General features: G+C 39.7%; 1 protein-coding gene and 1 long non-coding RNA gene across 8 annotated transcripts in view; both read left to right on the forward strand.

Annotated features, from left to right (window-relative positions):
* The window catches only part of CCDC85A (coiled-coil domain containing 85A), a 202,282-nt gene that overhangs the window by 9,027 nt on the left and 180,833 nt on the right, over positions 1–12,422 (forward strand). The gene's annotated exons all lie outside the window — the stretch shown is intronic.
* Positions 1,513–12,422, forward strand: part of LOC123384467 — a 77,421-nt gene continuing 66,511 nt past the window's right edge. Inside the window, exon 1 of the long non-coding RNA XR_006595583.1 lies at positions 1,513–3,873. This is a non-coding gene — a long non-coding RNA (uncharacterized LOC123384467). The remainder of the gene's footprint in view (positions 3,874–12,422) is intronic.

Genomic DNA, 12,422 nt, shown 5'->3' on the forward strand with positions numbered 1-12,422 from the left:
AGTGCTGAAAATTGAGTCCTGAAGCTTGGCTTCTAATGCATCCAGTGTTCTTTTAAGTGCACATGGAATGGAAAGCGTGGGGTAGATGAAATGCTGCTGCTTTCTGGGTTGGGTTGTAAGGTGGAAGCTGGGAGAAGCCACCTCTGGGTGCTGAGGCCTCCTGGCTGGCTGGCCAGGGCTCTTACTCTGTAAGTTGTGCCTTCCCCTCCCTCTTTCCAGGACCGACCCAGATGCTGCCCTGATTGCTGTGGGCAGCCTTGGCTGTGCACTTCTCACAAGAGATGAAAGTCATTTAAAAAGATATCTTAGTTGTGTTACCGTGGTGAGGTAACACAACGGTGGCTCAATGGTGAGCCATTGGCCAGGAAGGTTGTCTTCAGGGAGTAATGGGTTAATGGGAAGGTCAAGTTAATGGCTTTTCCATTTCTCAATTACTTTTTAATGAGCATGAGAAGTAAACATGTGCACTATTTTAGGGAAACTCTGTATCTTGACCCTCCCCCCCACCCAAAATTACTTGGGGTCAGGTAGTTCACTTAGGAAACAATTCTTTTCTTTCCCAGTGTGCTCTTTTAAATAAAGAACTCCTCTAGTTTAATGAAGGCACGATTTAACTCACAAGAAGAGGTTTCAGGTGCAATTTTTAAGCAATGCCTTGCATAAAGTAAGGTATATTTCTAGATGTGGATGACATCACACCATGGTTTATTATTGCCCGGATTCAGATAAACTTCATGGTCCGGCAAATGATTTTTAATATTTAACCATTTTATTTAGTTAAAAATTTGATGTGACATAGATGCAGTATTTAGAGTAACACTGTATTTAATTCTTATGTTTACTTCAGGTTTTCTCATTCTTATGTAAGTTATCTTCTGACAATTGATATCCTTACCAAAGTATATTTGTAGTGCATTTACATTGCATTTTTATTTCAATAATTAGTTGGAAAATAAGTGGCACATTGAGATTTTTATGGATCGTCAGCCTATAAACTTGGGCATTGGTAGCTTGAATTTATCCTACTGTTACAAATTAATTTTTGATATGGATGGTAAGACATGACTTTTCATATTCTTAATCCCTGCACACTTTGGTTGAATCATTCGCATAGAAACAAGTAGGAACCATTCACAAGGTAAATCCCAAATTGCAGATCTGCTGAGTCATTCTGTTTGGAGTTGGTGTGAGATAATGAGTGTTTTGGGTGAGCACTTGTGGTGAGGTTCTGGGGTGGTGGGGAGTTCCCCAGCCAAGGGCCAAGAAAGAATTCTTGAAGACATCTTTGGTGCAAAAAGGGGATTTTATTAAAGCACAGGGACAGGGCCCGTGGGCAAGAAAGAGCTGCACTGGAGTTGTGAAGAGTGACTGGTTATTATACTATGGAGTTGGAGACGGAAAGGCAAATGGAAAATTTCCAAAGAGATATTCGTATGCTAAAGAAGACTCAAGGATACTGGAGGCCTAGCTATTGTCAAGCTAAGGTTGTTTTTCCCTCTAGCAAAACATTAACATTAAGACAGTAGGGAGTTCCTGGAGCAATGTTCTACTCTATATTTGCCTCAAGTATTTGCTGCAGGTTATAAAGAAATATAATTTTACCTGCCATTTTCTTCTTGCCTTTGTTCCCCAAATCACTATGGAAAGGTGATGTGGGGGCTCCTGGAAACTGAGTCTACAGGTTTCTGGAGATTAGACTATTGATAAGATTGCCTTTTTTCTTGTAATTTACTAAGATATTTGTAAACTGATGGAGACCCATGTCCTGCCTGACTGTGATCTTTATCAGTTAACCATTTGTTTTCTTTCCTTTCCTTTGTTCTTGGGCAGCCAGGACTGCCTGAGGAATATCACACATATGCCACCTGGGGGGAGGGATGTGCTAACTTGCACTCTGCCTTCAGCCTGCATTATGCTTCTTTATCATTTGCATGTTTTTGAAGAAAAAGTAGTAGGTGAAAGCAGGTGGGAAGTGTGTCTTCATTATGGCAGAATGCAACCGAAATGAAACGTAATGCAGAATATTGTCCTACTTGTAACCTTCCCTCCAAAAGACACACATACACATGCTAATGGAACATCAGTGAAAACAATTACTGTACTGTTTCATTTAACAGTGCCTTGGACATCTTTACATCTTATGACAAACTCAGTGAACCCAGTAGTTGATGAACTTGGTATCCAAGAGGTTCCTTTGGTTAAGACAATTAATTTAAATTCCATCTGGATACAAAAATGAATTTTGGGGATTTTTCCTCTCTTAAAAATATCCAAGACTATATAGCCGTGTTTAAATTAGATGATGGAAAAACAACAAAAGCAAAGACAAAACAAAAAAATACCTCATGAATGCATTTACTTTTTTAGAAGTTCTTTATTCAACTGTTTCTTTTCAATTTGCAGAGAATTCCATGCACAGAGGAAGTAGATTCAACACGATTACATGTAAACATTAAGGCATTTGTCTATTCATTTTGGTTATTTGCTGTGTACCAGATTTGTAATTAAAGTAATTGTAGAGCCACTTTTATCTAGACCTGTACACACATGGATAGCCTTCTTGCGAATGGGGGCATTCACTTCCCTGATCCCATTGAAATCCAAGGTTGGCTCAAACTTTCTTAGGTGAAAATGTTCCCTTCCACAATGAAACCAAGTGGTTTTGCTTCCAGTTATCAGCTGGCAGATCTTTGCTTTTGAATAGGTAGCTTCTTGGCCTAAGTCATGGTTGTTGTGGATGATTCAGGGTCCTTCCAGCAATAGCTGTTTGTTGTTGACTTTCCAGGCAAAGATGATTCTGATGCTCAGAAGCCCATACAAGTAGTTCACCTCTTGGGCATTATGAATCCAGCTGAAAAAGTAATAAAGGTAGTTTTATTTTAATTCTAGGGGCACATATTGCTGGTTATCACCAACTGAGAAGGAATGAAGAATCGGTCCTCTGTTGTTTACTGTCTTCTAAAAAAATTGCATAATTATCCTGGTGGGTCTTGTTTACTTTGTGGTCTTAGGGCACATTTCAGTGAACAGTACTCATGCTCTCCTTCAACAACAGCCTGGTCAATGAGAGCACCCCCAAGGAAACTGTTCATTTGTGTTGGGCAGGGTCCATTTAGAACTACCCTCAGCCTTGCTGGATGGCGAGTCAGGGTTGTGGTCTCCCTCCTGAAACCTTCTTAAGGGCATCCTAACTTCTTTTGTGAGGATATCTCTAGAGAGAGAGAGCAGACTATTTCTCCCTGTTTCTCCACCAGTTCTTTCTTTCTCTAGAGCAGGGCTTCTCAACAGCGATACCATTTACATTGGGACCCCGGATCATTCCTTGTTGCAGTGGGCTGTCTTCTGTATTTCAGGAGGTTTAGCAACCTTCTGGGCTCTACCCACAAGCATCCCCCTGTCATGACAGTCAAAGAAGTCTCCAGACCCCAGGGGATAGCGAGTCAGTCAAATTGCCCCTGATTCAAAACCACTCCTTCAGAGAAAGCAGTGTTTTTCAATCTAGCCGCAGATTACAATCACTGTGGTAGCTTTGCAAAATTACCAGTGCATGGGCCCCACTTCCACATGCATATTGAATTGGTCTGCCCTGTGTCTGGGTACATTGCAAGAAGAGCTTCTCAGGTGATTCTAATGAGTAGACCAGGTGAAAACCATTGCTCTGGGCGAGTGTGTGTTGTATAAGAGGGGTGTGTGAGTGTGAGTGTGGGAGTCAAAGTGAGAATGAGAGAGAGCGAGAGAAGTGATGAAGAGCTCAAGCTTTTTGGGAATAAGAAAGTTAACATCTTTACTTCCTTTGTTGAATTCGGGGATTGAGAAGGACTGACCCCAGCCGGTTCTGTAAAACTTCATCCCCCCCACTCTCAAGGTTCTCAGGTATGGTTGGGGTATGGGTAGAAAATTTGTGGTTCTGGTGGATGAGATTATTAGGTTAGTTCAGGGAGACTCTGGCATCTGAGTAGTTCAGAACCACTTTTTAAAGCCTTCACATCCAAACTGAAAGAGAAGCACATGGATTTCTAACCCTTGTATAGTGGAAGCCGATGGTGCATGTAGATCACGCAATGCCTGCAGTGCTAATGAATATTTCCCACCGAGACTGCTGCATTTCACATCTCCTAGCTTATAAGTTTTACTCTGAGTTTTCAGATTTCTCCTTATTCTCTGTTGAGGTTATTAATGAGCAAACGAAAAACGCTGATAACACAGAATGACCTTGTCTATGAGGGGTAAGATAACCTGTGTGTGGAAGAGGACAGCAGGAATCCTCTGAAGCAAGGTTGTCTGTAAATTAAGTAGTGGTGCACTATGGCATGAGTAATTGCTCTCATAAATCTTTTATTTTGCTTAGAAAAAGTTAGAACATCATTTATGAATGAATTTGGACAATAGAAATTGTCTCTTGGGAGAAAAATTTCAACAGTTACAGAATACCAACAACGGATTTAAATTTAGCATCTCTGAATGTATTTTCTATTGTGTGAACTAGCATGTAGGTGGATAAACGAGTAGATGAGGTTTTTTGATCTTTAAGCTTTAGGTATGGTAATTTGGTAGCCTCATACACATTTCGATAAGACAATAGTTTAAGAAGTTTTGAAAAATAGAATCAATTATCGTACTAAACTTGTGTGTGCAAAGCTTAGTGCATTTTTCATGAGAATACATTTTGATTTAGTGACAGAGAAAGCTTGGTTTTGGAAATCTAGTTTAAGAAATTGCTGAGAGGCAGGTTATTATTGGAAAACCTAGAAAGGTATTTTCTAGTAGAATTTAAGGTTTTTAACTCCATTGGCAAAAATAAAGTCATAGAAGTTCTTTAGATCTAGGGGACCATTTTTCTTTCCACAAAGGAGATTATCTGTGTATATATTTATATTAATAAGTAAATTTGTATGTGAACCGTGCCAGACATTCAGTTTGCTTCTGTTTAGCCAAACCAGTGTTCAAATGCACCTGGCATCTAGTCATGTAAGCCAGTTGCTGCTATGAGCTGATTATAGTTATGTTCTTTAGACCCAATTGAAGTCAACTGAATGTGTTTTTGGTTCATTGCAAGAAGATAAAACTGCAAAAAAAAATCATTGAATTAGTGGTGCATTTATCTTTTTAATTGAAATAATTTTTAAAAAGCATGAAAAAGTGAAAAGTCAGGGTGAGTATTCCATTTCACCGGATAACTTTTCAAAGGTTTCAAATGAGTACAAATACAGTGATTTTTCTATAAGGCTATATACATTTACTCACAGCAACGATAGATGGTTCTGGAGGCATTGATGTAGTGATCTTAGTCAAACTCCACTGGTTGGAAAAAAGAATGTGAAGGTAAACTTTGCCAGAGTTTTAAAAATAACAAAGTTTGTGTAGCCCTATTGGGTCAGTGTATATTTGATAGAGTAAGTTTTCAAGACAAATTTATTACCTTAAGGTCTAAAATCTTCATAAATGTTAGCCACTTCTGATGCTTAGAGGCATCAGACTCTTCTGGTAGGTAGAAGTGGGAGTTCTTACATCAGATGCCCACCCCCCATGACTATTATTTTCTTGCTCAATATTTACTTGTAAATAATGGATTTTCAGTCACATCAAGTACCAGCAGAAGTCCTTGCTGCCGCTCGCTGGCCCGACTTGAACTTCTTTTCTCACTGCTGTTTCTAAGTTTTGTTCTCTCTCTAATGGCTGGTCATACCTTGGGAAAGTGGATAACCACATTGATTAGAATTGTTTTTAAAGTAGGAGTGAGTGACCTTCAAGTGTCCTTTTAGCAGTAAAATGCGTGAGCTATAGTGCATGGGCCACGGTGCCATGCATCAGTAAGTACTTTGGCTTTTCAAGGCTTCTCTTATTTTCTGGGTCTTGACTATACTTAACGATAACTAAGATACTGCTGTAATGTAAAAATTCAGAAATATTTGCTTCTTGGGTATTTGGGCACAACCAGGTTGCCCTTGATAATATTTTAGTATGTAATGTTTATGGGAAAAACTGTGTACACTTAAAGTTATTTTAAATTTGATTCTAGGAAATATAAAGAATATTTTATGTTCTGAATACTTAAGAAATAAAGACTATTTCATGCTCCGAAATGAGTTGATTTTTAAGAGTTCTAGGAAATTTGGCATTCAATATCTAGATCACAGGACACTTGACAATACAAGCATGAAATCTCAGCTCTTAATTTGTAAGAGACTCTAATCTGCAGAAGAGTCAGGTTCAGGTTACTGCTGCCCCTGGTATAAATGACCTCATCTTTAGAGCGCTGTTCAAGAGTTGCCAATAACAAGAGTGGCTGCTCTTTCTGAGCCAGAAAATCTTTAATCAGGAGACAGGAGAGGTGTCCGAGAAAGTGGCAGAGGAATAGCAGATTGCATTATTGCCCTTGTGAAGGCTATACTGGTTTGTCCTCAAGATAAAAGACCATATCTGGGTATTCCCACATGGTTGGGTGGCCATTTACAGTTTTCACATAACAAAGAGTTTTGTATTATAGAACCCTTTTTTTCTTAATGTTTATTTACTTTTAGAACATGTGTACAAGCAGGTGAGGGGGGGAGAGGGGGGAAGAGAGAGTCAGTCAGTCAGTCAGTCAGTCCCAAACAGGCTCTGCATTGTCGGTGCGGAGCCTGACACAGGGCTCCCACGAACAGTGAGATCATGATCGGAGCTGAAACCAAGAGTTGGACGCTTAACCAACTTGAGCCACCCAGGCACCCATGTGTACCTGAATCCTCATAGAAAGGTGCAGAAGGTTCTGGGATGTGACCTGGATTGGACCTGGATTGAAACTAGGCACACATTCAATTACCAGATAAATAAAAACTTCAGCAATAATATTTTAGTTTTTTGTGTTTTTTTTTTTTTTTTTTAAATGCAGATCCTTACTTAGGCCTACTGTAGGCTTTTCTATAAGATGGACTATGTTAGGGAGAAAGGTTGGGTTTGGTAATTGCTCAAAGACTATTTCTATTTGTACTGTCTGTACATATACCCACATGCCCATATTGTACTTAGTATTCTTGTATGTGTATTTAATAGAACATTAAATGTATTGAATTTAAGATTGAATGACTTTTTTATCTGTCAATTTCATTTTCGGCCACATAAAACAAAGGGGTGAATCTGTACATTTCAAAATTTTGCAAACAAAGTATTTTTGCCTGCTAATATAGTTCAGGGATGGAATGTTTTGGTTAACTTTTGGCCCTGAATTCAAAGGTCTCTGATGCTTCCTGAGTGAGTTGGTTTCTCTAGTCCAGTGTGTTCATTATTGCATTAAAAGTATAATTTTGTCTTTGAGTCTTTTTTTTTTTTTAAAGAAACTGAAAGGTCTTCTCTTCCTGACAATTATTGGCTTTTAGAAGAAACCCCTGATCTGGATTGTGTATAGCTATAGCTTCCTGAGGGTCCATAATTGCTAGCTGGTTCAAAAATGATGAGAAGCATGAATTGCATTTGGGGGCATGGTAGGTGTGCTCTTTCCATTAGAAATACCTAATTAGTGATGAATATTTATATGCAAACATAAGCACTAATATACATGCATGTGTATTTATTCAATGGAGAATAGATCTCCTAATGCTGATGAACAGAAAGAAATTAGGACACTATAGTTGTATTTGGTTCAGGAAGTCAGAAAATCATAGAACACAAATCTGTAAAGTACTCTGTATTTTATCCAGTTCAACTGCCCATTTTCTGAGGGAGAGAAATGACTTCCAAAGAAGTTCCGTGAATTGTCCAAGGCCAATTGTTGGTTAGCAGGAGGCTAACATCAAGCTGACTCCCAAAGGCACAGAATTCATTTTATAAGAAAGACTTTTAATCCTCTAGACTTAGAGGCCGCTTGAAGTAGGGGTAATGTTAATGATGATCCTAAATGGAGGAAGAATGGTTCTCCACTCCAGTCTGGTGAATAGGTTTTCCAGAAAATGAGAGCACTGCAATGATAAGAATGAGACTAGATGAACATCAGTAGACTGAGTAGACCTGGTGGTGTAGCTGGTGACCTCACATCTGTTTGGGAAACTCTGAGGCCACACGGGGTAGAGCGTTCATAGCTCTATGGACAACTACTGAAGTGTAGTCCTAGTGAAAGGAGTAGTCTGCTCCTAGGCCAAGAGGCCAAAACCTTACTGTCCTTTTTCCTTCCACGTGGACTCCTCCCCACTTCAACGCCATATTCCTTCCAGATAAATAATCTTGTGAAGATGGACTGACCTTAGTCCCGTCCTCACATATCCACTTGCATTCACAGCCCAAATGGCTGTGTGTCTGGAGAAGTGTCAGCTTCTGGATTGCAAGTAACAGAAGGGAAAGAGACCAGGAGCAAGGGGATGGGCCAGATGGTAACACCAACTGCTCTCAAGGAGCTGTGTTTTTTAATAACTCAGCTTGTTGCAAACAAAACTAATTAAGCCAGTTATTCTGATTTATGCTACTATAGGCAGAAGTAAAGTACACTTACATTACACTTTTGATGGCATTTAAAAGGTCAGAATATCTGAGTTGCAGATTTCTGTTCGAAGCAGCCTGGTCTGTTGAACCACTCTTGAGAATTCAAATTAACCATGCTCATTAATTCAGCATCTCTTCGAGTTCCCTAGACAGCAAGTGCCAGTTCAAACAGAATAAGAAGATCCTGAAAGGCAAGTTATGAGTCCTATCGGCAAATGATGGATTAGATGCAGCTACTAGGAAAGTGAGATAAGAGTCCACTTTCAATAAGAAAGAACGTGAAAATAGCAGACCAAGGTGGTGTGAGGGGGACAAGGCCATGAAGAATTTCAAAGGATTTGTTTGCCAGTACACATCATTAACAGGTACCTGTCTTTTATTAATGGGCAGGCCACTTCCTTGTTACAAGAACCAACCAGAATTGTGGTCATGGCGCTATGGGGGGAATTGGCTGAATTTAGCTGCAGATTTTACATATGAGGGTACTTTGGAAGAGAGTACATTTAGCATTATGATCAATTAGGGGTCTAGAAATAACCATTGTCCAGGTGGTTTGCCACGAATAGCTCCCCCAGTATAGGGACATTCATGAGAAACTGTTTGGCACCCTCAAGCTTTTCAAAATCTGTGGAAGAACAGGCTTGAAAATTGTTCATTTTTAGTGTCCTGTTAACACTTAAGAAGGACACCAGTATTGGTCTTCATTTTACCATAAAATCATGTGCCACATGGTCCTCACCCTTAATGTCTTTGACTTTTCCTGGTGCAATCTCAAAATTGCCCACTTTGGGGTTTGTTGGCCTAGGACAAAAATTTTTCTTTGACGGAAACGTTATTCTCACCAGAGCCTATACAGTCATGTGCACAATAGGCGTTCATTTTAAAAAGCGGGCTAGGCCTGTACTATCATACCTATTCACAAAGCTTATTTAGTTATTTTTATATTGTAGGCATCAAATTTCACCCATGTATTAAAGAAATGGATACCCACCCTTAAATTGGCATATGGCATTTAAGCTTTATTTAAAGCTTTAAAGCAGTGAAACAATTTTATAAACCTCGTTTAGCTAAATTCTATTTTAATTGTGAGTAGAAGTGATAGGTCTTCTAAAATATATTTAAAAACCTTTAAAAATAAACTCTCATGGAGTTATGTAGCGTAATGCACTACTTCAAAGGCATCAAAAGATGTGAAAAGATGCTCCGTATCACTCATCATCAAGGAAATGCAAATTAAAACCACAATGAGATATCACCTCACCCCTGTCAGAGTGGCTACTATCCAAAAGACAAATAACAAGTCTTGCTGAGGATGTGGAGAAAAAGGAACACTAATGCACTATTGGTGGGGATGCAAACTGGTGCAGCCACTGTTGAAAACCTACTGAAATAAAATAAGTCAGATGGACAAAGACAAATATGTAATTTCATATGTGGAATCTAAAAACAAATGAAAAAACAAAAACCAGAATCCAGTCCTCTAAATACAGAAAACAAAGTGATGGTTGCCAGAGGGAAGGGGGTTTGGGAGAATGGGCAAAATGGATGAAGAGGAGGAGGAGGAGGGGATACAGGGGGATACAGGCTTCCAGTTAAAGAATGAATAAGTCCCAGAGATAAAAGGTACAGCATAGGGAATATAGCCAAAGGTATTGTAATAGCATTGTAAGGTGACAACATTCTGGTGAGAATAGCATGATGTGTAGAAAGGCTAAATCACTATTTGTATACCTGAAACTAATGTAATGCTGTGTGTCAACTATAATCAAAAGGATGTTAAACAATTGGAAAAAAAATCGATCACATAAGTACATTCCTGGAGAAAATGACCTCAGAGTTGTTCATATGGAGTCCTCTAGATTGTTGGAGTCCCCACCAATTCAATATAAATAATTGTAAAAGTTAAAAAAAAAAGGCATCCTGGCCTATGTGCCTAGCTGGTGATTTGGATATACTGAGTTGACTTTGCTACTTTCTTGCTGTGTGACCTTTAACACATCCCCAGCTTCTGTGGGCAAAATAATTTCTCCCTCACTTAAGTGGCTCTGGATGGAGTAAGCAAGTAGTCCCAGAATTTAAATTTTCCAGATAGGTAAGACCTAAACATAAACTTGGAATTGCCGACTTTTTACTTCTGTTAGGTGTGAACTATAAAATAATAATCCTCATCTAACACCATTTCATAAAAGATCATTTGAGCATTTAAAACAGGCACCTGGGCATCTGGTTGCTCAGTTGGTTGCACGTCTGACTCTTGGTTTCTGCTCAGGTCATGATCCCACGGTTGTGGGATTGAGCCCTGCATCAGGCTCCGTGCTGAGCATGGAACCTGTTTGGGATTCCTACCCCTCCCCTCCATTTAGCCTCTTTGTCTAAAATGAAAGAAAAAAAAAATTGGACTTTCCCATTCTTTAAAAAAAAAAAAAAAGAAAAATAGATGCATCATTGTACTGATGCATCTCTATCGAACCATTTTTGGAAATATGTAGCCCAGAGTTCAGATTCAATAATGTAACACAAAGTACATTTCTAGTGTCTGATGCATTCTGGGACTTTATTTTTATCCTTGCCATTGTAGGAAATCTGGTTTTACCAGGTATGTATGTTGGTAAACAGAATTCTCAACATTCACTTCGTTTCACTTAGGCATGATCTGTGTGGCCCTGTGGAAGCCAGGAATCACGATCCATGGATCACTACCCTATTCTTGCCGCTTCCCCCCCCCCCCCCCCCCCCCCCCCCAGGGCAGGAAGAAAGTTGATTCATGAGCTTGTGCGTCTGGCCAGCTTAGATTGGCGGTTCCTTCCTCTGTTTGCTAACCCATCCAACTTCCTCTAGTGGTTGTACTGCTGGGGCTGGGCTCCTAAAGGAGACCAGCAAGGATGGTATCTGAGAGGGATTCTGTGCCTCGGAAGAAAGTTCACTGTGCATGGCGCAACCTGAGGAACACTGAGATAAATGGGATCTGTGCATCATCTTATAGGCACCTTGTCACGGTTGCAGAAGTTCTAGCAGTGTCAGAATAGACCCAGTCCCTTTGAAGTGGCCACACTGATGAGTCTGAACACCTTGTTGGTAAACAAGGAGCTAAGGAGGCTGTAGTGGAGGTGACTTGGGATTTGTACAGTTCTAGAGTCAGCCTGATGTCCAGTTTTTTTTTTTTGCTTGGGCAGGTCATAGAGGGTGGACTGCACGTGCACTGGCCATGAATGAAACATGAGCCTGTGTTTGGATACTTACATATTTTCCCATGTTGCTTATTGGAATAGTGCTCTGGAAAGTTGGAGTGAAGGATTTCACTTTCTACTCTACTGTAGCCTGGATTTTTCTCAAGTTTCTTTGCCATCTCTGTACCAGATGGGAGAGTATGGCTATCAATGAAAGTTTAGAGGAGTGTAAACCAATGACAGGTACATGGCACCAGGCTCTTTGTGTGATGTTGTTATGTCCCACCTAACCAGATTTTGGTGGTCTTTTTCTGAAACCTTTGGACAGAATGAAGACCTTTTCTCCTTTCTTCATTTTAATCCTATTAATTTGTAGCTGCTGTTTGAACTAGTTTGTAGCAAGGCTCTTGAATGTAATTGGGAGGGTAACGTTAAGTGAGAGGAAGGGCAAAATCTATAGCAATTTCATTGTAAATCATTGCCTTGACTCATGAGGCAGCTACAAGTTCTAAACAATGCCAGAGATAATCGAGATTTATTACAACAAATTAAAGGCTAATCAGAGTGTGTCCTGAGATAAACAACATGGTAAAACAAACATAAGTGACAGTAGGGGAAAGCACGAGTTGATAAAAGACTCACGAGTATGGGTGGTAGTAGAAAACCAAAGTCCGTTCATGGCTCACTTACTTTGTATATTTCTGCACTGTTCCATGTGTAGATGGCAGATGATTGGAAATAATGCTTAACCACATTCATTTGTTCAACAAGCACTGTCTATTTTGTGTGGGTGGATACTCCATG

Source organism: Felis catus, chromosome A3, assembly GCF_018350175.1.
Source record: "Felis catus isolate Fca126 chromosome A3, F.catus_Fca126_mat1.0, whole genome shotgun sequence".
Taxonomy (NCBI): domain Eukaryota; kingdom Metazoa; phylum Chordata; class Mammalia; order Carnivora; family Felidae; genus Felis; species Felis catus.